At 31.8% G+C, this 25863-nt stretch overlaps 1 protein-coding gene and 1 long non-coding RNA gene across 2 annotated transcripts in view; one reads left to right on the top strand and one right to left on the bottom strand.

Moving 5' to 3' along the window:
• Positions 1 to 11462: 11462 nt before the first annotated feature.
• LOC132727273 (zinc finger protein ZFP2-like) overlaps positions 11463 to 25863 on the top strand; it is a 36828-nt gene continuing 22427 nt past the window's right edge. The window contains exon 1 of the mRNA XM_060712703.1: positions 11463 to 11525. The gene's annotated coding sequence lies outside the window, so the exon portion shown is untranslated. The remainder of the gene's footprint in view (positions 11526 to 25863) is intronic.
• On the bottom strand, positions 19886 to 21912 carry LOC132727274 (uncharacterized). The gene is made up of 3 exons (XR_009625323.1): positions 21475 to 21912; positions 21004 to 21069; positions 19886 to 20683 (listed from the first exon to the last, which is right to left on the bottom strand). It is a non-coding gene; the product is annotated as an uncharacterized LOC132727274 (long non-coding RNA).

Raw genomic sequence — 25863 nt, 5'->3', positions numbered from 1 at the left:
ATTATTATTATTATTATTATTATTATTATTATTATTATTATCATCATCATCATCATCATCATCATCATCATCATCATCATTATCATCATCATTATTATTATTATTATTATTATTATTATTATTATTATTATTATTATTATTATTATTATTATTATTATTATTATTATTATTATTATTATTATTATTATTATTATTATTATTATTATCATCATCATCATCATCATCATCATCATCATCATCATCATCATCATCATCATCATTATTATTATTATTATTATTATTATCATTATGCAAACTTAATTGAAGTGCAAATGTCCACAAGATTATTGATTCAGGAAATATTTTCCTTCTTGATAGGGATGACAAATTTCTTCAGATTCATTAATTAACAAAAATAATTATCAATAAATAGGACAATACCTGATTAAAATAAAAGAAAATGCTACACGTAAAAATCTCATTCACGGTTCATTTCCGAAAAAAAGAATACATTTAAAACACACTATAATGAACATTTGAAAACACATAAATACTGAAACTATACATGCTATAGGAGAAAATATTATCATTATATTAAATGGAAATTCAATGATTTGTTCAAAACGCTGGAAACATATTAGATCTAGGATCTAGTACACAAAGCATATACATGTACAATTAAATAATTCATATTTAGATCAATAACAAATGAAACTTTCGTCATCTTAGAATCCCGAATAGCCCTTAGTATATTTTTACAGAACTCTAAAAGTAAGACACGTTGTTTTATCATTAAATACTTTACCCAAGTGTCGTTTTCAAGTTAATTTTAAAAAATCTTAACATGTATTTTAACATCCATGTATTGAATCAGTTTTCAAAATTTTATCAAAGGGACGCTACTCTTATAAATACGTATAACATTTACGTCCACTTGATCGAAGTCAGAAACAGTTCCCGTTGAGCCAGTAGAATGGATTTCACTCTGCAAGTTCTCTAACCTTCTATAAGGGTATTGCAGCATGAATCCTATTAAATTTAAACACACCTTTTTTAGAAATGCACCCACCCGCACATTTTAAACGTTGTAAAATATCCAACGATTTAATAAACAAATTGTTCGACAATGTCGTAAAAATGTATTTTGAGTTTAAGTCATTATGAAGGTGTCTCCTAGGAAACAACAAAATAATCTGTGTCTTCATACAATAGTGTAATACACAGTACCACTATCTGACAGGTCGATTTTGACTAACTTTGGGTTTCAAACTTAAAGCAACATCAGGGGTCAAATCCAGCTCATCTGCTGGAGCGAAGAGATACATAATTATATTCCAGCCATTCGAACCCATTTAATCGCCACTTATTATAACGAAGCGATAAACGGTGGCAGCAATTCTGATGTTATAACCCTTGGAGACAACCCTTCAGCTATCAGCAACAAGAGGAACAATATCCGACAATATTCGACATGAATAATTTTCAAAACTAAGTGTTTCGACATGAATGATTGTCAAAACTTCGTGCACTGATTGTACTAGGTTTTACTATGATAACGCATGTAAATACATTTAATTTATATTAATATTGTTGTTGTTTCCTTTTGTTGTTGTTGTTTTTCTCTAACTATTTTATTTGAACTCAAAACATTATAAAAATAATACTTCTTTTGGGCTGTTATTTTTATGGTTTTACAATTTTGTTGCCTGTTGTTACTAACACTGCGCACAGATTCAGAAGCTTTTTAATGAACAAAATTTGATAATAAAATAAATGATATTTTAGGATTAAGTTTACAAAACAAATAATCTTTCTTTGATGAGGTGCAAACAAATACTGAGGTTGCATACAAAAGACCATTGCGTTCTTATTACTAAAATAGAAAGAATAACTCGTATAATTTTTGACATAGTTTATAGTGACATAATAGGTACGGAGACACTGTTATGATATTATATACATTTAGAATAGGACCAACGTTTATTTTTTATTTTATCGATAAATAATTTCCCCTAGAAATATGATCATACTTAAAAAACACACACAATTAATTTGATTTTAACAGAAAACTAAACTCGTAGCATATACCTCATTCATTATTGAAGCGGTCATTTACGAAAGCAATTCAAATTGTAACTTTCATGTTCCAATCTTCTTGGCCAGAATAATTGCTATAGCTAATGCTTAATTATAAATGCATACATTTGAACAACACAATGATACTTGTCATCTAAGTGCTTCACATTTCGATCAATAATTATTCTATCTCTTAAAGCATTATACTCCTTGACATAATTTGCCATTACGAACACGTTTGAAAGAAGGACAACCCAGAGGTAAAAATGATTTTAGTAAACAGGAGTTGTCTTTCTTTGAATATAACGCTTTACGCAGAACTTTTTTTTTCCTTTTCTTTTCTTTTGTGTGTTGTTTGTATTTTTCTATTTTGCTTGATTTATCAAAGCCTCAAAGAAAAATATTTGATCATAGTTGACTGTTTCGCTGACAGTTCAAGTAACTGCAACTTACTTACTGCCTTTGAGACAGAGGTCTATATTACAGCATGTAACAATAAAAATTTAATTCCAGGGACTTAAAGAGAAATTCTTAGTTTACACTCGTAAGTTATCTTGCAGTTGTATATGAATGTTCTTAACCTTGGCAATTTTAGTAATGTGACTTTAGAATAGTATTGGTATTAAATATGCCGTACCTACCTCTGTGGCGAAATCTTCATTACATGACATATCTTTAGCCATACTTGTATTTTTGTATTGATACAATAGTATTAAAATCATACAAAGTACAAAAGTACAGTCAAACCTGTGTTAAAGACCTCCCATGAATAACGATAACCTTGCAAATAAAGACCATAAAAAAACATTCGTCTCTCCCGTCATGGCCATTGTTCGCAGGTTCAAATGTAACTTGATTTTGCATTTAATTTTATATAACAATATATTAAAGCATTTTGAGATTAGTAAAACATGTTGATTTTTTTACCTTCTCATTTCGCTTTAAGTGGTTTCGATGCCTGAAACATAAAAAAACTTTGCCGAATCCAGGCAATAGTGGCAAGTCATATCATAGCTCGAATAGTGACTCATTGTTATTGTCACTGCACTTTGTATCACACAATTTGTTTTATTTTTAAAAAAATTTAAATGTTTTTGTCTGCACGTTTTTGCTTCTGCTTTGCTTCAAGGAAGGAAGGAAAGAAGAAAGGGAGGGAGGAAAGAAGGAAGGAAGGAAGGAAAAGAAGGAAGGAAGGAAGGAATGTAGGAAGAAAGGAAGGAAGGAAGGAATGAATGTAGGAAGGAACGAACGAATGAAGGAAAGACGGAAGGAACGGACGAAAGAACGGACGCATGGACGAACGAAATATCGAATGCACGAATGAATTATCGAACGAACGAACGAAAGGGAATGAAGGAATAAATGAAAGGGGCGGAAGGAAGGAAGGAAAGATAGAACGAACGGGCTGAAGGGGAAATGAAGAAACGAATGAAAGGAACAGAAGAAAGGAAAGAAAGAACAAACGGACGAAAGGAAAATGAAGGAGCGAACGAAAGGAACGGAAGGGGCAGAACGAGCGAACAAAAGAAAACGAAGAAACCGGCGGAAGGGAAGGAAGGAAAAGAATATTAATAACTAAATTCATTAACTATTTTTCTTTTTTTTTTCTTTAATAATCATTACCCTACATTTATTGATTATTTTTAAAATTCTATATTTAATATGAATGAAATGTTTTCAATTTACAACATCAATTCAATCAAAAGGAGTAAAGATCATAATAAATTCATTTATTGAGCATATTATTGCAATAAATGTAATTGAAAAGTTAGATACATTCCTCAAAACGATTTTTTCAAGTTGTTCATTTTGAATTTGCTTTCTATTATCACAAACAGTGAAAGAAAAAAAGTAAATATTTTAAACAATGCACCAATCTTTGCATTATAATATAAGCATACTGTATAAAAAACAACCTTGAAAGCCTGGAGTAATTAGATTTAATCATACTAACGATGAGATGTAGTAAGCGCGTGCATTATCTAATTATATCTTGTGAAGAAATGTTAAAACTGAATAAATTCATACAGTTAGAATGTAACACGGTATAATTATGATATCCAAAGAATGTGGAATGAAGGTGTTGAACGTACATTTGTATTCAAACTGCTTGATCGACATGTAACACACCCGGCAAAAAAATTGAAACCATAGCAATTTTTTATGGAGGCTATTTGTTGCCAAAAATCCAGCCTTGTTGTTTTGAGTTGAACAGTTTGTTAACGGACAAAATACAATTGTATTTCTTTGTATGTAAACTCCAATGTTGCATTCTTGGATTGAGTTTGCCGATTTAACATTGTACGTAAACATGCATTTCAACTAAATGCATTTTGTTTAACGACAAAACATTGACTTATAGTAGCAATACCAAGTGTTCGGATACTCATTCTTCGTGTATACGCCGACAAAAAAACAAGTTGCATTCTTAGCTTTACATTGTCGAACCATCATGATTCGGATCAGCATAATCCAGCTTTACACGAGATAAAATAAGCTCCGCCCATTTTTCCATCCACTACATCATCGTAGATAAACGTACTCATTCGCTCATTTTCGGTATTTACCGTCGGCGTCAAGAAGCGGGGTAGTTTCCGTTTACCATACCTTTTAGGTGTTAGTTATTCACCAAACATAATTCACTTGCATGATTGCCATTCTATGCCTTTATACAATCAACATCAGCGGACTTTAAGGGATAATAGGCATACAAGTTTTAAAACGTTGTAGATACCATATTTCCTAGAAAAAGAAATTAAAAACAACAACAAAAAAAAAACCACACCAGGCTACTTACTGCCTGAGGTTAAATATTTTTCAAGGAAGTAAAAACTATTGAGAAGACTATATTGAACGACAAATGAATTTTACTGAGGGTATTCCAATTTACATAGGAATGAGTAACATTTACAGTTAAGCTGCTACCTTACCACTTTCAAATTTTTAAGTCAACATCTGATAGAGATTTTGATACGACTAATTACTAATACAGACTAAATTCTGGCTGTTGTCTTTCGTAGTAGTAGCATTTACTATTATATTAATGCCCTTAATTCTAGCGTATGACCTGACAAGAAAAAAACTTTTAACACTAGTAAAATTAAAACCAAAGTTGTATGTTTCCTTTCGTACATAACATTTTATTTTTACCATACTATATAGATATATTTTCCCATTTTTCCCATTTTGTTTTTCATTGATAATATTTAAATGAGTCCAAATGTATGAATGTTAATTATCAATTTATGTATACCTTGTTATTTTATCCCTTAGAAAGCCATCAATTACAAAACTTAATAAATATAGTATTTCATGTACATAAAAATAGTTCTCTGCTTTTGATCAGATAGACAGCAAGTCTAGGTACATGCAACAGCTATTGACAGCATGTATACACATATTTTAGAGGTGCTATTGATTCAGTACAATGCATAAAAAGACATTAACCTACGTCAGCTTACATATATTAAATTCCATGTATGGAAGTTGCAAAATCGTTTACAAATGTTAATCGCGTTAGGATGTAAAAGGAAAGTGCGGTGTTGTAAACCTATGGAACAGAATAAGTGCATTTATTCCATCTTGCTTTATGATATCGGAACTTACATTATGCTTGCTTCTATACTTCTTTATGACAATGAAAACATGCGTTTTGCTGAATTAAATTAGCCTTATGATTACTGAATGCACTTTAATGTAATTGCAACCTTATGTGTTCCCTACTAAACCATCAAACTCACATATTTTAATATGCTATATGTTTAATTGCATCTTTTATAAAGATCAACGTATTATGTTTGGTGTTTAAGATAACATTCTTTGCTTGTTCTTGATATAACTAAATGTCACATGGTTAGTTTCTGTCAGTACCTTTAATTTGCCTTATATTGTCGACATTATGTCACAATAAATTATTAGTTTTTATCAATAATTGGCGAATTTGATGTGTCTTAGCATTCATATGCTTCAATATATTCACTGATTACAAATATAATGCAATATAGGATCACTGCGCATCGACAACGAAGATGACAACGATAGCGATATTATAGTCGCATGTGACAGTACGTACTAAGCAGTTGGCAGTAAGCATAATGCGAGTTGCAATAATTTGTGTTCGTATTATGACAGCAGGTGTCGCTTTATCGGTACATCCCGTTATTTTCCGGATGATCCCGTATTTTGGCACGTGGAGTAAAACAAAGTTACGTCCCCTTTATACAGGGCGTATACAGAACAGTGTTATTTGGAGACTGACATGTAAAGGTAAAATTTACTGGAAAACAAGAGAACACGATGCGACAGACGAAAAGTGCGTGTTTTTGAAGATTCCGCCACCATGTGAAAAAAAATGTTATAGATTTCTCTAATAACTCATCCTACAAGTGGCAACTCACCTCTTATATAATTGTTTACATTTCTTTTTGGGCGTGTGTGATAGTCGTATGAGCAATAGTGAAATTGAATTTTAAGATATACTATGCTCAAACTTACGGTGGCACAAAGGTGACATGTGTGTGTTTTTATTTATCTCATGCGCACGAGATGCTATGTCGTGGCCACGGGTTACTAAGTCGTGACCACGAGATAGTTAAGTCATGGGAACGAGATACTATATTGTGGCCACGAGTTACTTAGTCGTGGCCACGAAATAATTAAGTCGTGGGAACGAGATGACTAAGTCGGGGCCACGAGAGGAATAAGTCGTTGGAACAAGTTACTATGTCGTGGCCACGAGAGAGTTTAGCGGTGGCCACGAGAAAGTTAAGTCGTGCGAACGAGATATTTAATAACCATTCAAATTACACTATTTATATAAATTTTCCTAACAAGGATGCCCCTACTTCTCCTGTCCGTAAAAGTACGTACATTCATTCAGGTTATTGATTGGTCAAAGATTTAGCGTCATTGTGACCCTGATTTCTGACCAAATTGCCTAAAAAATATTAGATGTCATCTACTGATCTTTTTAGGTTATATAAACTACAGCTTATTCTTTCTAAATCATTCAACGATCAGACAATGATTTTACATGAAGTGTCATGTTTGTCTGACCCGTGACCTCAAACATCCTCATAGGATATCTACTGTCCATGGGCAATGTCCCTACCCAATAAAATAAACCAGGACTAAGTACCTCTCAAATGTTAACAGGCCGTTGTACGTACAAAATGACCAATTCTATCATAGAATTATTCCAACAAAGGGCTATAACTAAGTCAAAATTAATGTATGGTTTATGGGCCTGATGATCCTTAAGACATGTATCAAGTTCAAAGTGAACACTTCAGTATTTTCAAAAAATTAATGTTGCACGTAAATCTTTAAACAGAAATTTTCTAAGTTTAGAAAATCATGGTGTAATCTGATTTAATTATTTCGTCTGCACGACACAGTTATCTCGTTCCCACGACTTAAACGATCTAGTAACTCGTGGCCACGACTTAGTAGTTAGTACAGTACAAACTTGATTTTTTTCTGTAGAATAAAATAAATATAATTTGGCTTCATACAAATATTGTGCTTTCAATCCTTTACACTGTAAGTGGGCAGTATGAATATACATTCGTAAACGTATAGTGTTATTACAAAAAAAAATATATGGAAGTTTCTTTTAAAGACAGACACAACTTTACTTGACCCGTAATAAGGAAAGCAGATTCCTATACATTATGTGTATGTGTTTTTGTATTTTCTGATCGCAAAATCAGTAAATACATAGCTAACATCCACGGTCTAACACAAAATTTCCTCACAGACCTAACAACGCAAAGTAGTTCTCACTCAAAACTGCTTAAAAACCAGCAATTTAAAGAAATAATAATTTTTAATGTAGGCATTGAACGAATTACAGTGCATTAAAAGTTTACATTAGTCAATAGAAATATGAGGTTACAATCACAAATTTCGCGGATGAATATCTTTTTTACCCAATGAAAAATGTTCCACTATTTCCGTAAAGCTTAATCAATGAAAATGCTATTTTTAGCTATGTCGATTACCGAATACTCCAGAGCGTAGCACACAAATAAATCTGACTGTCGAGTAATGGAATATATACATGTCGGACTGTTTTGGCGAGAAGATTTTCGCTAAATTATTTTCATCAGTGTTTAACAACAGGTTTATCGTGAACAAAATACCTCGAATTAAATAAGGATTACAAATACGAAATGAAAATTCTCAATTTTAGAATTACAATATATTTGTTTTTATTCACGCTACATACGTATTACTTCACTGTGGTGCAGAGGTAGCGCGCTCGTTTAGGGTGTGAGAGGCCTGAGGTTAAAATCCTTGTCGAGGCAACATTTTTTTTGAAGTGGCTTTTTTAAGGAAGTTGCCACGATATGCAAGGATAAAGTGTGGCTGTAATAAAAAATGAAAAATGATTTTTGATGCAACTCTAAGCATGCAAAATTCCATATGTATCAATCACAAACTGCATGTTAAACGCAGTCCCTGCGTAAGATGAATAATAGTATATAAAAATAAACTTATACAGGAAAGATCAGAAAATACCACAGAGCATGCAGCCCTTTGATTATTTAAATAAAACATATTTAGTAAGAATTTTATAGATTTCAATAAATTTCTGTGATAAAATATGTTACTGAAAGATGTGCATAGTATATCATTAAGCACAAATGTATGTGAATGTGGTGGTGTGTGCGGGATGTCTGATCTATAATCAGACACACATATGCCCAACATTTGAGCCGCGTCACGACAAAACCAACATAATGGGTTTGCGACCAACATGGATCCAGACCAGCCTGCGCGTCCGCACAGTCTGATCAGGATCCATGCTGTTCGCTTTCCAACTCTTTTACAAGTAGAGAAACTGGTAGCGAACAGCCTGGATCCTGATCAGACTGCGCGGACGCGCAGGCTGGTCTGAATCCATGCTGGTCGCAAACCCATTATGTTGGTTTTGTCGTGACGCGGCTCATTTGTAATTGACTATGCACATGTTACAAAAATAAACAACTTCCTTCTTTCCTTATTATACATGTATATTTTAATGCGTTACATACCTATTCGCCACTACTAGTGACTCTGAGACATTTATTAAGTTAAAAGGCCAATAATTTTTGCTTTTTAATGTCCAAGTCATTAGATAAGACCTTCGCAGTACCTAGGCAGGTGCTAGACAACTGGATGACAGCATAATATGTTTTGGTAAGGGAGTACACTAAGAAGACTATTGCATGAAACTGACACGTATATATTCCACGTATATTTGGGGGTAGGTGCAGCCCTTAAGCCAGGGCCTGAAACCGCCACTGACTGTACGTGTAACTGCCCCATTGCATCACTTTTTACGAGCATATTTTTTTCTATTAGACTGTATACATATATAAAATTATATTGCATAATCCTTTACTACTTGTATTTATATTCTTTCAACTGCAATGTATGTATTAAACGCTTAGTACGTATTTATATATACATGTACGCAGTATCTATACGGAAAATTCCGATGATAGGCGAATCGTGGAAAAAATTCCGTTGACATCGATAACAGAGTTCTCGCCCCTTAACAGTACATAGTTTTAATTGTTTATCATAATGTAAGATGATCAAACATTATCCACAAAGCCTCAGACACCGAGCTTTATTAAGCATAAACACTGCATAATGGATATAAGCGAAAGCTAATAGTAATCACGCCATGCGAGCTATAAGTCATATTTTAAAAAATCCATCAGGGAACATTAAATAGTTAATTTTAAATGACTTATACATTAAAGTAATACAAAAAAACTAAACCGTAAATGGTTTGTATAGAGCATGAAGAAAGGTAGCTTATGCATAAAGGTATATGACGTTAACATTTTAGTATTCCAAATGGCTTGTTCCAGTTTATTAGTTATCACTCAATGAAAGAATTGGTGACTACGAAATGTTTGAATGAAATAACGAAAAATGGAAACCAGCATAATGCAAAGTTTAAATATCATAAAGCAAGATGGAATCAAGCATAATGCAAGTTCTAATGTCATGTAGCAAGATAGAATTAAGCATAATGCAAGTTCCAATGTCATCAAGCAAGATGGAATCAAGCATAATGCAAGTTCCAATGTCATCAAGCAAGATGGAATTAAGCATAATGCAAGTTCCAATGTCATCAAGCAAGATAGAATAAATGCATTAATTCTGTTCCATATAAACCTGAGTATGTCAAGTTGATGCAGTTACATTCTCAACGTCATGATGCACAGCGTTTTATTTAAACGTATTGTGTACGTTCTATCGTTTACATTTCTACACGTCGCATATTTGAAGTTATACATTTATAAATTCAGTTTGCAATTTATCTAAGTTGCATGTTAACAGCTTCCATTTTATCAAATCGAGATAATCAAAATGCTTAATACAATTGCAGTATTTAACTCTCGGATCGACAATTAGATTTTTACTAATCTGTTAAGTAGAACCGAAGTGTGCATTGTCAAGTTTCAAAGGCTGGATTTTTGGCAACGAATAGCCTCCATAAATTTTATACGCGAGATATGTAAGCAAGAATTATTGTACAAACATGAAAATACCTAAGTGTGAATCCATGAATAGATATGCGTTTATTTGAAGATCAAAGAATAAATATACAAAATATATCACACTTTCAATTTATCACGATGCACGCTCCAACTTGCAGACATGTGTTTTACTATTATATTACTAAAGTATTCAGCTGGACTATGAAAAGGGAAAGTTGTTGTCTTCATACACAGTTGTCACACGACGGTTACTTAAGGTTCGTATATTCAAAGCTACTGACTGGAATGGGTTGGAACTTCACACACTTTAGGCCATAACAAGATGTCGCATTCGATTTAGAAGGAAAATAAAAGTATATGATTTAAGTGGTTGTTTTTCTGTTGACTTGTAGTTCTTTGTTGTTGTTGTTTTGTTGTTGTTTTTTATCCGTCTTTGATTATATTTCATTATGTCTTCCCAACCACGTGTTCATTTGTTGCTTACTTTCCTACGCACGTCAATATAATTATTAACAAATCCTTACTTCTTTTATAAGAATTTACATTTAACATATCACTAAAAATACAAAAAATATCTGAAATAGAATCTACTTTTTGTTTTTTGTTGATTTTATTTCTTTCTTTCTTTTTTTCAGAAATTCAGAAATCTGAGTAGAGCAGCCCATGAACCTGAAGAAAAGTTCTAAGTTTACACTTGTAAGTTATCTTGCAGTTGAATATGAATGTTTTCAACCTTGGCAATTTTAGCAATTTGACCTTAGAATAGAATTGGTATTATATGTACCTTTAAAAATTTTTTGAATAAGTAAAATCTTAAGGTTCCCATTAGTTGTACGAAGTGTTGTTATAGGCCTAATCATGTCATGCCGGAATACGGTTTCCGGAATAAAGCTATTGTGAAGCGTTTGTTAACTCGGATGAGTTGTCGTCTGCATAGATGTGCGGGAAAACAAAATTGTGTTTCCGGAGGTATCATGAATTGTTACTAAAAGATTAAACTTATTTCTGTATTAATCTAATTTATCTTCAATACGATTTTCAATAATCATCAGTTCATTTTAACAACACCCGAACCCCAGTAAATAACGGAGACTCTTTCAGTCCAAATGTTTCCACACTTGTATTTTTCGGAAAGTTCAAGTTGCATGCAATTGAACGTTTATTTCAAAAGTTAAACTTACTAGATGCACTTAAAAAAATGCAATGAACCTTATAGATCAATATAGATCTTTTCTTGTTTTCACGGGCCGTTATAGGGCTGCTTCCCCAAAGAAAAATCCTTTAAAATCATGCAGTTTTCCACAAAACTTGAATTTACAGTAACATCAAGTTTTTTCTCCCCCTCTCGAAAATAAACCCTGTTTTTTTTTTCTCAAAATTAAGGGCAGGGCTGCTTCCCAAAGTAGATCTAGTAGTCTACGAAGGCACACGCCCAATGCCCGAGGCATGTAAAATCCCATTCTGGCTAGTTCTGGCTTCCATAACTTTATAGATCTATGTCACTTTTATTTTGACGTGCGAGAGTAAAGTTATGAGTCAACCCTATTTGCAAAGCAGTGATTCAGATTGGATCTTCTTTCCTTAGGACAGGTGTCCTTAATGGTAAAAAAAAGTTAGGTCATTTGTCCTAAATCATAGGAAAAACAGGGTTCGACACTAACTGTTTTAACAAGGGATCCCAAAGGAATCCCTGAGATTTAATTCAGGGATTCCTCCTAAATGTCAGGGATTCCTCAGATCAAAATAGTAAAATATAAAGGCTAAGAATAACAAGGGAGTGCAGCAATCCGATTTCAAATTCTTTTTCTAAAGACCACATACATGATATATTGCCTTGTTTCAGATGCAGTTAATGTAGTTTATGAGCCCTTTGGTTTTTTTGTTTGCTTGGATTTTAACGGCACGTCAACACATAACTGGCCATATGAGCCCTTTGGAAATATTGCTGTTTAAAGTTTTAAAAGTGTTTCAAAGTGTTTACTTTACTAGTAAATATATAATTGGACTGCTAAGATAAATTAAAACATAATACATTTTTTACATGCATGTAAACAGAATACCACCCACTGAACAAGAGTTCGATTTGAAAATAAAACCTGTTTTCTCCCTGGGGTTGATAATTGTGAACCAGTTTCTGTAAATGAAGGTATAATGCAAGTGCCTGGGCAATGGGACTTAGGATTTGAACTTTTGAAGTTAAGTAGGAACTGGGGAAACATTTTTTCAGATAGCTTAGGGTTCACTGAAATAGAGCCAACATATCATCTGTAGATCTTTAAAAACTTACAGGTAATGATTAGGCTCCATATTCCTGTAAGTTCTGGTATGGATAACTTAGTCTTTTAGAAAATATTTACTTTCATGTCATTTAAAAAGAAATGTTAAATTATGATCACTTTAAAAAAATCAGCTTACTGTACACTTTTTGTGTTTAAAAGGAAATATCCCATAGATTGTTATAAATTAAATATTTTGTTGAATCTTTACTAAAGGTAAAATATCAAGAAAAAAGTTTTGTTTGCATTACAAGTAGGGTACCTTCAAACGATTTCGTTTTTAAAAGTAAAAAGTTGCTCCAAGTCCATGACAGGATGTGTAATATCCAAATTTATTGTTCTCAATTTTTACACTGAAATGTCCGATTCTTTTCCTCCCTGTGTGTATTGATTTTTTTTTGAAGTTTTGACATATGCCACATCAAAGGCACTCACCGCATACAGCAGTCATGTAGTTCAGAACACTGATTGGCCCAAAGAACTGTCAGATGAAATATACGTCATTTGGTGTATGTTTCACCTAAGGATTTTTCTTTTTTTTTGTCGGTAAATTATGCGTGACCTTGATTGACCTTAGAACACTTCAGTCTTTAGTTAGACTAATATTTTTAGCATTTAAGGCTGCAGAGTTTCAAAAAGGATTTTAAACTGAAAAGTATGGATTCTTTTTATTCTATTTATTAATTCTACTTTTGCTGTACTACAGGGAGAAAAAAATACATCAGTAATCTTTTTTTTTTTTTTTTCACATTTTTTTACGAAAATTTACAATGATCACACTTTAAATGCTGAATTTTGGCACACAACAAAAAAACAAACAAACACGTACTTGTTAACCTCGTAGCTACCGCCGATCTGCACATATTTGAAGTACACACCGCTCGTGAAAAAAATTATACGATAGATCTAATTATATTTCTTTCTTGAATTTTCACAACTTAATATTATGAAGTCAATGCATGATATAAAATTATTCAAGAATGTTTCTTTAGCCAAAATATTTTTCATTATATATCACAAATGAGTTGATAGCAGTCACTGCACGAAGGAAATCTGGCGTACATGATTCAAGAGCGTAGATTTTACCGGCGGGATTTTTCTCTTCTTTCTTGAACATTGCAGTTGTGCCAGTCTTTATTAACACTTTTCTTGAATATTTGTGATTCAATGATATTAATTCAGACAATTTCAAAAATTTACACAGCAATTTTTCAGAGATCCCAACGGAATCCCCAGCTAGGAATCACAGAGATTCCTCCCGACTTTTTGGGATCCTCGGAATCCCGGGATCCCGTTAATGTCGAACCCTGAAAAACTTCGGACAATTTCTTTTACCGGTATCTCTAAATAAGTAATGTATATGGTTGGCTGGTATTCTGATAAAATAAGGATAAACAAAATATTTAAATGCATATTCAATATCTATTTAACAAAGACAAAAGTTGCAGTCCGTCACACTGTTTCTGCCAGCTCCAATTTTTGTATCAGATTTAAGTGATCACTTGACAATTTAGAGGGTCATGCCAAACAATTTATTTTAATCAAAAAAAGAATTGGAACCACTACTGTATACTTGAATATATCAGGCCTTTCTCTATATTTTGTTCAAGCCGTTGGAAACGAAAATGAAAAGAAAAGAAAATGTTGTAGAAAATCATATGAAGATTCTCTATAAACTGAAAAAAGTTCTTTAATGAATTACCTCAGTTAGCTCCATTCACAAGCCAGTATGTACATTTACAACTTCACTTTTAATCAGCGAGTTAATTGTTTACATAGTTGCATCATGCTTACCATATTTGGTAGTATATATGCTACGTCACTAGCTGTACTGCATACAGGTAAAATGTGTAATGATTGAAAGAGGGTTGTGTAGACTAGTTTATTGTGAAAATGGGATAATTGATCAATTGAAAAAGTGAACAATAATTGGATATAGTTATATTGCCTCTCTGGGTTGCTTGAACAGGGAATTTTGGTGTGATTAACGGACAATTGAAAGAAATGAAGTTATAAAAAAATCAGGACAAAGCAGTGCATGATTTGTAAAACAGTTTGCCGTGGATTTGAAATTGGCATAATTTCAGATGTTCTGTAAATTGATGAAGAATAAATAACTGTCACAGGAAAAGCACTAATTAAATCTCATTGAGTCAAAGTTATAAAAAAAATGCGCCCAAAAAAGCCCTCTGGAAAACACAGGTCCTCGCATATTCCTCGGCAAAATAATTAATTGGGTCATTAAGCATGGATCAATTGAAAAAATTCTATTTTTATTTTCAAATTAGCCTCTTTCAAGATTTACACAAGTAAAATGAAATACTAAATCGTTTTTTGTTGCTTATTGATCTACAAAAAAAATATGCCAAAAGCACTGTCACAAGCTGTTGAATGCAAACAAAATTTATTCTACACGGTCAATTGATTCACCCGCAAATGTAACAGGAATGCTGATAGGCTTATGACATTCTACGTCACATATGTGGGCGGGTTACCGAATCACTTATCAATAATTGCTTGGGATTTAACTTTTTTTCGTCGATGCTAATTTACATTTTCTGCTGGTATGCAATGCATCAAAAGATTATATTATTCAATGAAATGTTGACTCTTTACTATGGAAATTCGTCGGTCATATGGTCTGAGAGATAGTATTTTTCTCGGTCCCATGGGCGTATTGAATTTAATTTTCCCGGTCATCCGTGACTTTTATCGGCCATGGGCCAAAGGGCCGACCCAATCTGAATCACTGCAAAGGCGACCAGAATTTTGACAGTTCATTAAAACCTATTAAAATCACCCTTATTAATCAAATTTGGGTCAAAAAGAAATAGATATACCATTTGATAAACAAATCAATTTTGAATTAATTGATGTTTTGTTTGTAAATGAAACTTCAATGACATTGTGTACGGGGAAATATGTAGAGAAAGTTTACCAATATGGAGTCTGCTTTCAAATGAAATCTCGCAAAACTTCAAGTTTTGGCAATTCTAGCATCTATTTTTATTAACGGACCATAAACTATTTTTAGTAAGTGTACAATTTTAATAAAAACAAACAAATAATTCATGAATCATCACTCAAAACAATATAAATCCAACATGTTTTTGGTACAATGTTATTATATAAATACACTGTTATTGACATAATTGCAAAGTCATGTTTTCAATTAAAAAATAACATTAGTTTCACGGGTCACCAAAATGTCATGCAAAGGTATTGGAACCTTAATTCAAGCTAGTCATGTGATAATAAGGGCAGCATTATCGAAATGCGAACCCACTGATAATCTTTGAGACATTATTTCATCAACGCTTTTCCGTGCTTAGTCCGCCCAGAAAGCAATGATTCCATCCCCATTCCGTGCCATTTACGCCCAGAATCCATGCCAAAATTTTGTACAGGTGGCGAAATTTAATGTGAAGACAACACTACACAAATGTTTCCTGAAAGTGGAGGGTTTTTTTTTTGCATTCTGCATTTTATACAAAATATTCTCAAACTATACATTGGTATATTAAAACAAATATCTATAATGCCACCTGAGCTAGAAAAATATTTATACCCGATGGTACAGCATTGTTCAATAATTTATTTCAGACCTGACCAACATTTTTTTCAGATATCTATCATTTCCTACATAAAAATAATTTATTATCAGCTGATTGAAGAAATGGAAATCCACCAAGTAGTAAAATGTGCTGTCAGTGTTTTTTTTTTCAGTTTTGGGGGAAGGGGGTCAGTGCCCATTGGGTGGGGAAAAATAGCGCGTAAATGCCAAAAAAGGGGAATTTTCAGTGTTATTAATATTCAATAAAAAGACTAAAAATACATGATTTTTTAAAAATCCTATAAAATAAATAAAACAACTAATTGAAATTAGTTAACAACTTTATTAAATGAGTGACTTCAGTTCAGTTTGATTCAGTGCAATTTCATTTCCCTACTGTCATTATCAAACTCATTGATGACAGCATTCAGGTCATCAATGTTTAAGTGTCCATCATAGTTGCATATTCTTATCAGGTTGTCAAGACTGTTTTGTCCCAGTCTATTTCTGTGAGGAGTGCACAGTAGGTTCATTAAACTGAATAGCCTTTCAACGCAAGCTCCACCAGCATATCAATAGCCATTATTCACACAGATTTATTTGTTATGAAATTTTGCATACATAATCGTAGTTTCTATAATCATAATTTATCATTTCTTTGCACTGGCAGACAAGTTATTTAGTGAATTGATTGGAAATATTTATATCAATTGTATTATCAGAGCTCCAGATAATTTTTTTGGCCAAGGGGTTTTTACCCCTCAAAATTTAGAGTGAGGGGTAAAATGCAAATTCTGAAAAACTTAGGGGGTAAAATCTGTCAAAAAAGCATTTTGCATTTTTTATAAACAAATTAAACTTATTGTTGTGTTTGTTTGTTTGTTTATTTTCTTTTTTTTAGATAAACCTTTACAAATTAAATACTGATTTAATGTGAAACAATACAAAACATGTCATGTAAAGTCAGACTTCCAGAGTATACTGGAACTCAAGTTTAGGATACACAGCAAAATTATCAGGGCTTCCATTTTCAAAATTTGGAAGTCAAAGACTTCAAAATCTCTGATATTGGAAGTCACATAATATAGGTAAAGAAGGAAAGTATTGATTTTTGGAAGTCACAGGCCAATTGAAGGAGTAAAAGACTCCCAAACTTCCACTAGTGGAATCCCACAAGTTATTTTATTTTCTAGGAGTCAATATTTTTCTTTCTTTATTTTTGTTGGCATGTACCTTATCATGTACTCCAGTTTGAACAATTATAGTTGAAATTAGAATTAAAGAAACATAAACAAGATTTTTTTATCTTTCCTTAGAAAAAATATTGGTCTGAGAGAAAATTGTCCGTAACTGTAGACTGGGTACGAAAATATTGAGTACAAAACTGCAGGTGAATAACATGTTATTTTGTTCCAACAACTAAAGTTAAAGAAATTAAAATATATTTTTGGTTATATTGAGTATGTCAATAGATGCCTAAACTAACTTAATACTGTGTTAACTCCTACGATGATTATCTGGCACAAATTTCATTAATAATTTCACAGGTTGATAGATCTACGGGAGTTACCTCCCTTCTGTATTTCCTGCTACTTTCGTTTTTAACATGCGTTGTTGACAACAGAATTTTTAGTTTTCAATGCAATTAAATGGAAATATATTGTTTTTTATGCTCAAAACATTTTCTTTCTACATATCAAATGTTTACACTTCTATTCTTTTACGCATAAATTTTGACATACGAGCGTATTTTCATTTTGTTGTGCGTAACTGTGACGCACGAATTTTGAAAGTGATGCGTATTTTAGATTTTCTATGCGTATTTTACGCTTATACGCACGCTATCTGGAGCTCTGCATCACTATGGCAACATGTTCAATGGACTGATTTATTATCAATAAAATAAAGAAGATTTTCAACATAAAATCAGTTTATTTGTAATAAAAGAACTTTATTTATTGTATAAATTTCTATTAAAACATTCTTCTCCATAATATAATAATTTAAAAAATATATTGATAAATTTACTACTAATTTACAAATTAGAAATGAATACTTTGGAAGCATTATGCAAATAAATAAGTATAGTAATGACTAATGAGCAAATATAAGTATTATGTTATGGAGCTCATAAAAACAGACAAGAAATGTAACATTTATGGTGCAGAGGTGTATATACATCAGAAATTCATATTCATTAAAAAAAACTTTTATTTTCCTGTTGTTTTTTTTTAAAGAAAATTTCAAAGAAAACAATAAATAATTTATCTTTACTACAGTGTCTAAAAGTAAGAAAATATTAGCCGGAAAAATAATCGATGAAATATGAATGAAAATTGTTATATGTGTGGATTAATTTTAGATAATTTCAAAATTATATATAATAATTATAAAAATTATATATAATAATGATATAAAAATAATTACAAAATAAATACAAAAACTGTAAGGTATTAACATTTTTGTATTTCTTAGGCCATCCATAAAAAATTGTTTGTTTGTAGTGCTCCGACCGACCCATGAAAATGGCCCCGACTCTAAAAATTTTTTACACCTTCGAGGATTTTTTTTTTTTTTTTTAGATCATCATTATGTACCCATTCTGTTAAAAAGAACTTTCTCCAATAACTTTTCAGAAAAATTTTGAACTGAGAAGTAGAAGAGTAAAAGAATTTTATTCTAAAACCAAAATAAACGCACGCTTTTCATCGATATTTTGCCAAACTTCGACCCCGAACATCGGCGATTTCACATTCGCCAGAAATCTTAAAATTTCGCAAAGGGCATAAAAATTCTCAGTTTCCAAGCCAAACATGTGAATGAATTGTTCTTTTGTTAATTATTTAACATTAAATCTTATAAAAGTCGATTCCCTTTCGAAGATATTAGCTAAAATAAATGCCGATCGGATGAATCTCTTACACACTGTGTCAAGCTGTACTCGATTTTCCTATTCATTCCACTACTGTAAATACTGCATATATATACGTACACGGTAATGATGCCCTATTAAACCAGACTAAAATTCGATTTATTTTTGGTATAAAAGTGAAAAAAAAAGAACGATTGCAACTTTGTTATGTGAAAGTGGACAGAAATGGTACCCTCATGAAAGTTTATTTACATGAGTTGACATATCTAACTTGAATACAATTTGATTTTTTTGGGGTATAAAAGTGAAAAAAAAAGATTGCAACCTTTCTTCAAAGTTAATATACATACATCAATGAATGTTAAAATGGATTACCCTCCGTAACCATAGGCCACCACTGTATACATATTTTTTTACACAAAATACCCAAACCAAAATCGCAAGCTAACATTGCAAGCTTGTCACAAGCTTGCTGCAAGCTTAAGTTGCAAGCTTGCTACTGGCTAGTAATTGGAACCTTGCGGCAAGCTTGCGGCAAGCTTGCGATCAGTTATTTAAAAAAATCTGACTGCAAACTAGTTAATATTTAAGCTTGCGCAAGCTTGCGCAAGCTTAATCGCAAGCTTAATCGCAAGCTTGCGCAAGCTTAATCGCAAGCTTGCGCAAGCTTAATCGTAAGCTTGCGCAAGCTTATTTGCAAGCTTGCGCAGGTTTATCTGCAAGCCTGCACAGGCTTAGTCGCAAGCTTGTGCATGTATAACTACAAGCTTAATGTATAAGCTTGCGCAAGCTTAATCGCAGGCTTGCAAAAACTGTAAACCCTATTTGGAAAGGGAGCTGCTACGTATAACAGTCTCTGAATCCTATATAACATGCAAAAAAAAGGCATTGATTACCATGATAAACTTATTTAATCATAAATTGTAAAAAGAAGCTGATGTTAAATTTTTCATATACTAATGTTTTTCTTCCAATTACCATGGTAAATAGTCCAGCCTTGATGGAATGACATTGAAAAAATCCAGCCTAATTCCGGCATCCCTAAATGTTCTTAAAATGTAAAATTCTGGGATGGAATTCAGCACAGGAATGTTTGGGGTAGAATTTTTATGAGTTTAACATGATCACATATTTCTTTCACAAAATTTAATACATATCCTTTAGTCCAAATACAGAATAGAACACCCTGCATTCACTATAACACAAACAATTTTTTTCTAGCTGCAGGTTTTGGTAGGTTCTTGTTTTCTTAGAATCCAACACTTTGTTTTAAGCAATTATTTTGCTCTTAGTCTGTCAGTGACAAACTATTCAATTTTAAATTTGTTTTAAATGTTTCTGATTATTTAAATTACTATTTCTTTTATCGGTGTCCATTTTTAGTCCTCTGCCTGTGTTTCCTAGAACTTCTTATGGTTGTGCTGACCTTTAAAGATAAAATTCATAATTAATTAAATACAGATGCAGTAATGAACTATGTTTTATTGCATAAATGCAGTTATATTACATATCTTTTAATAACATCGAATCTAATGTTTCAACAGTATTAACTATTAAATATTAACTATGCTTATGCATTTTCAAAAAATACTAAAGCAATGCAGTATATCTTATTTCAATGTGCACAAATGTTTAAGAATTTCTCTGTATGAGAATTAAGTAAATTTGTGACAATATTTATTACCCAGTATGTATTTTTTCAAGAAAAGATGTGGAATAGAAAAGTATTGAGATTTAATAATATACCTTTTCAGGATTAATACTGCACATCATTATTAAACTCTGCCGCTATTTCTCACAGTCAGCACCAGCCTGCAAATTATTTATGTATAATGTAATTTTAGATTGTTCCATTGAAAACACAACACATACATGTAAAATAACAAATGATTATGATTGACCCTGCTCAGCTGTACAACTTAACTACTGATTGTACCAATAAGTCCTATTTAATCAAATTTATTTAATTTGTTTAATTTGCAGGAAATGAAAAAGATCTACTAACATGCCATTTAAACAATATAAACAATCATTAAAAAGAAATCATTGAATAATTTATATGTTACAGATTATACATGTATAGATTAAAAAGAATTATCAGAAAAACAAATGCATGAAGTTGAAAATATAAAAACAACCTTGATCTCTTGTTACAAATGTTAATAATTTGATATATAACCTGTTTCTGCATTAATGTAACTTAAGGTTTATAATTACCTGATTCTGTTGTATATATCCTTGTCCCAGGTGATTCTGATTGTTATCATACCAATACTTAAACACTTTAAATGTTAAACAAAACAATATCTCCAAAACTGCTAAAATATCAAGTACATCCTCTGCTCTCTTTGCTGACCCAGATATCTTAGAATTCAAATCTTACAACAGTTACTGTAAAACTGGACAGGTCTATCATTATGTAAAGCAGGGTTAATCTACTCATCATTTTAACTTTCATTCTTTGAGCGTAAAAGAAAATATCAAATATCTAATAGATATAAATATTTTAAAAATCATTACAAATTTTTGTACAAAAAGATTGCAATGTCCTTCTAGACACATTCTGCATATGAAATTTATAATGTTATCTCTCCCCAAAATAATCACATGGAACAGCCTGATCTGTCTGAATGACCAGGGAGTAAATTAGTCATGCACAGATGGTCAATGAATTTTATCAAGGCTCTGATGTGTGTAGCGTAAAATCTCAGTGGTGGAGTATTTATTTTCCTAAATAAAAGCAATATATTGATTAATTTAATATAGAATATATATGAGATTATTTCATGCACTGTTTTTGTTTTGTTTATTTATTTATTTATTGTTATCCAAAAACATGAATTCTTAGAATTTAAAAATGGCAAGCAATGCAATCCCATCTTGATTATTATAGTGTCTGAATGATTGAATCACAGACTTTAATTAATTTATAGTTAAACTTAAAGCCTGTAATTAAATGGATATTATTTCATTGTACATAACTTCATGTAGATTTATTGAAATAATAATATGTATTTAACAATCAATTCATTTACTTCTTTTGCACAGACATTTTTTCTGAGATACCCTTTTCCAACTACATGAAATGTATAAAGTGTCAAATTTCAAATCATTTACAGTAACTTGCATTAAAATAGATGATGATTTTATATTTTCTTCGTAAATTTACAATACTGAGCTGAATATATAAAATAACTAATAACTAATAATAAACTTTAGCGTGGTGATTTAGTTAAACTAGTTAATTATCACTGATACTATCATTTTTGGAATTTTTATTTTAATGTGTACACTTTTGACAAAAAATTTTCTAAGTGTTTCAATTACTTTCACAAGAAATTTCTAAGTGTAGATTTGTACAAAAATTTTCTAAGTGTCTACTAATTGCAAGCTTGCGGCATTGCAAGCTTACATCAAATGTTTGCAAGCTTGCATGAATTTTAAACAAGCTTGCAATATATTTCAAAAGTCATCGCAAGCTTGCGCAAGCTTGTTGCAAGCATGCAGGTACCTTGTATTTATGCTGTAAGCTTGCGGCAAGCTTGTGACAAGCTTGCGGCAAGCTTGTCGCAGGCATGCATTTTGGTTTGGGTAATACTAGAAGAACTTTATAGTTGACATAAATTAATTTAAATCATTTAGCCATTCAGGATTGTCAAAAAATGAGGTTACACTAAAACTTGTTGAAAAAACATGTTGATTGATAAAATTTTCGCGGGAAAATCGCTGGAAATTTATGGGTCTTTTCCCGATACTTTTCTTTATAAGAATGATAATTATTCATTAATTTTACCTTTTCCTAAATTGTAATTTAATAGCCATATTTTTTAATCTTTGATGCAAACAATTTTACAAATCATGCACTGTTTATTTTTTTCTTTTGTTTTTGTTCCTTTTTACTAGTTTGTAATTGTCCGTACTATATTCCCTTTTAAACACCCAAATGGGTTTATTAATTGTTGCTCACTTTAATCCAACTTTCAAAACAAACTCCAGGCTCCAGGACCTGTTGATTACAAACTATACATGTATACAGCAGGTGACGTAGATTTTTCTACATGCAAAACTGCCATATATGGATAAGTACACACAACTGTGTGACAGGTGTAACATACATTATGATCTATTATTATGCTGGCTAGTGAATGGAGTTAATTAACTGGGTTAATACAGTATGGTGGCAAGGTAATCTAAATTTTCAAGTGTACCCCTAAATTTTTACAAAAAACAAACAAACAAAAAAGAAAAAAACAAACAAACAAAAAGCAAACAATAACAAAAAAATCAAAGCTAAAAAATTCTGCTGTTCTTAGTCATTTAATTTCAAATATTTATATTCTAACCAGATTAATATTATTTGCAGGATAATTCCTTTAATTCAATAGTAATGAGAAATGGATTTGCTACACCCCTCCCTTCTTTGTGCATTTAGAATCTGACAAGTCAGGACCAGTAAATGAAATCTTAGGTGGTCATTAAAGCAGGTGGTAATCATTGATTTTACAAACAAAACACCTATACTTGCAGTGTAAATTGCATTTTCAAATATCACTGAAATACTGGTATTGAGACTAATTCCGTTCTATTTTCTCAAAGGGCTAAATCTGTCAAGTAATCATATTATATATATTTTTCTCAGACCACTTGTTTTATTACAGGTATTGTCACCTTTTTCCAGACATTGTTAATTTCAGTAAATAAGGAACAAGTTCAATAGTTCAATTATTTTGTTTAAAGATGAAATAAATGTAAAATAAACAACAACAAAAGTGTTACATTGTATGTCTGTTATTATTTGAAATATTAAACAAAGAAAATATCATGCACAGTATATCATGGGGGACTATAAACTGTGTATTGCTATACTCAGTTTGCTCCAACTTTGTAACAATTTAAAAAAAAAAAAAAATCCCCTACCTACCTACCCACCTCACGAACTTAGGGTCGGAGCACTACAAACAAACAATTTTTTAAGGATGGCCTTACATTAGAACAGTTACTCTTATTTTCTAGAGCTTTCAATTATGTTACTTTTTCTGGATAAAAAGGAATGAAAAAAAGGTCATCAACTAAATGTTTTTGTAAACAAAATCAAAATTACTGTCTACAATTCAGTAGCTCAATCAGAAACACAGAAAAGAACAGTTCAAAGAAATCAAATTCATTTGAGTCCGAATCAAGATCTGGATTTGGGCCTGTGAATGGTCTCTTAGGCAATTCTGACCGATCGTTTGTCTTCCACTGAGAATATTCAACATTTTCGTCCGCACTTTCATTTTCACTTTGACTCACAGTCACTCGATCTATCCGATTGACTCTATCTCACTTTCACTATCGAGACTAATGTCACAATCCGAATTTGCGCCATTTTCCGTGTCCGTATCAAACATAATGTCAAATAAATTCTTCCGATTTTCCATTTTTTTAACGCAATATAACTTTTTTTCAGAAAGAGATATTTCGATAAAATTTTCACTTTCGTATAGGTAATCCTTTATACTATACATATAACGCGTTTCCTGATTGGTCAAATTACCTCAAATCTAAATATAACCCGAAGAAACAACCAATGAAATGCGCCGACATAACTCGTCACGCGATATACAGTAGTAGTTCAATACGCGACGACTACTCTCGTCATGCGGGATAGCCGATAAATTTTATACGACGACTATACTCGGCGCGCGGTACACGATAACAGATAAAGACGACGACTATACTCGGCGTACGGGTCGAATGAGTTAATGAAAATTGGCTGACTGACTTTCTGTGCATTTGTGCCATAATTTAATCTTGTTGATGTAAATTAAACATAAAATAAACTGTTGTCTTTATTTTGCACAATATATTAATTTTAAAATGTTTTGAGCCTACTGTAATGATTATCTGTCCTGGCCTATACTTTTGCCTAAGTTAAAGGCTCAAATGGCCTATGAACTAAAAAAGTTATTTCGCAGACTGCCCAACCTATGGAAGAAAAACCTTCTGTATTCCAGATGTTTGTGCTGTCATTTTTCTACTCATTTATTTGAGATTTGGATCCAAAGATAGTTTAAAATGGTAAATTTGGCTGATGGCTAGGGGTGTAACAATACGGCAAAAAACGTATTGCAATATATTGCCACTTTGCCGAAGCGTATTGCAATATATTGCAATATGTATTGTAGTGTTTATGTTTTGATGTAAAGATGGGGTAACATTATGATGTAAAGATGGGGTAACATTATATATTTTTATTAGGGCTGGGTATTGATCAGAAATTTTCGATACGATACGTATTGCGATACAGACCAACGATACACAATACGTTTTGACGATACAGTACAATGATGCTTCATTGTTAGGATGTAGTAAAAGTACTATTTACATTTCATAGATTCCCTCGTGAAATATTATTGAATCTTTCTTAATATCTGTTTTAGATTTTGACTTTGTTAATGATGATATATAATACAGAGCAGGTGCTAGTACATTTGAGATAATATTTTGAAAATGACATGATGGCCCCCTTTTTTTAGATAAAACAATTATTTAAAAAAAAAAAATTGTAGAGAAATAATTCAATGCAAAAATATAATTATGTAAATACTAGGAAAAGTTAACACA

This window comes from Ruditapes philippinarum, unplaced genomic scaffold (genome assembly GCF_026571515.1).
Source record: "Ruditapes philippinarum isolate M1 unplaced genomic scaffold, ASM2657151v2 ctg3470_1_1_1_1, whole genome shotgun sequence".
NCBI lineage: Eukaryota > Metazoa > Mollusca > Bivalvia > Venerida > Veneridae > Ruditapes > Ruditapes philippinarum.
Note: the sequence above shows the minus strand (reverse complement) of the source record. Positions and strands in the feature narration are given on the sequence as shown.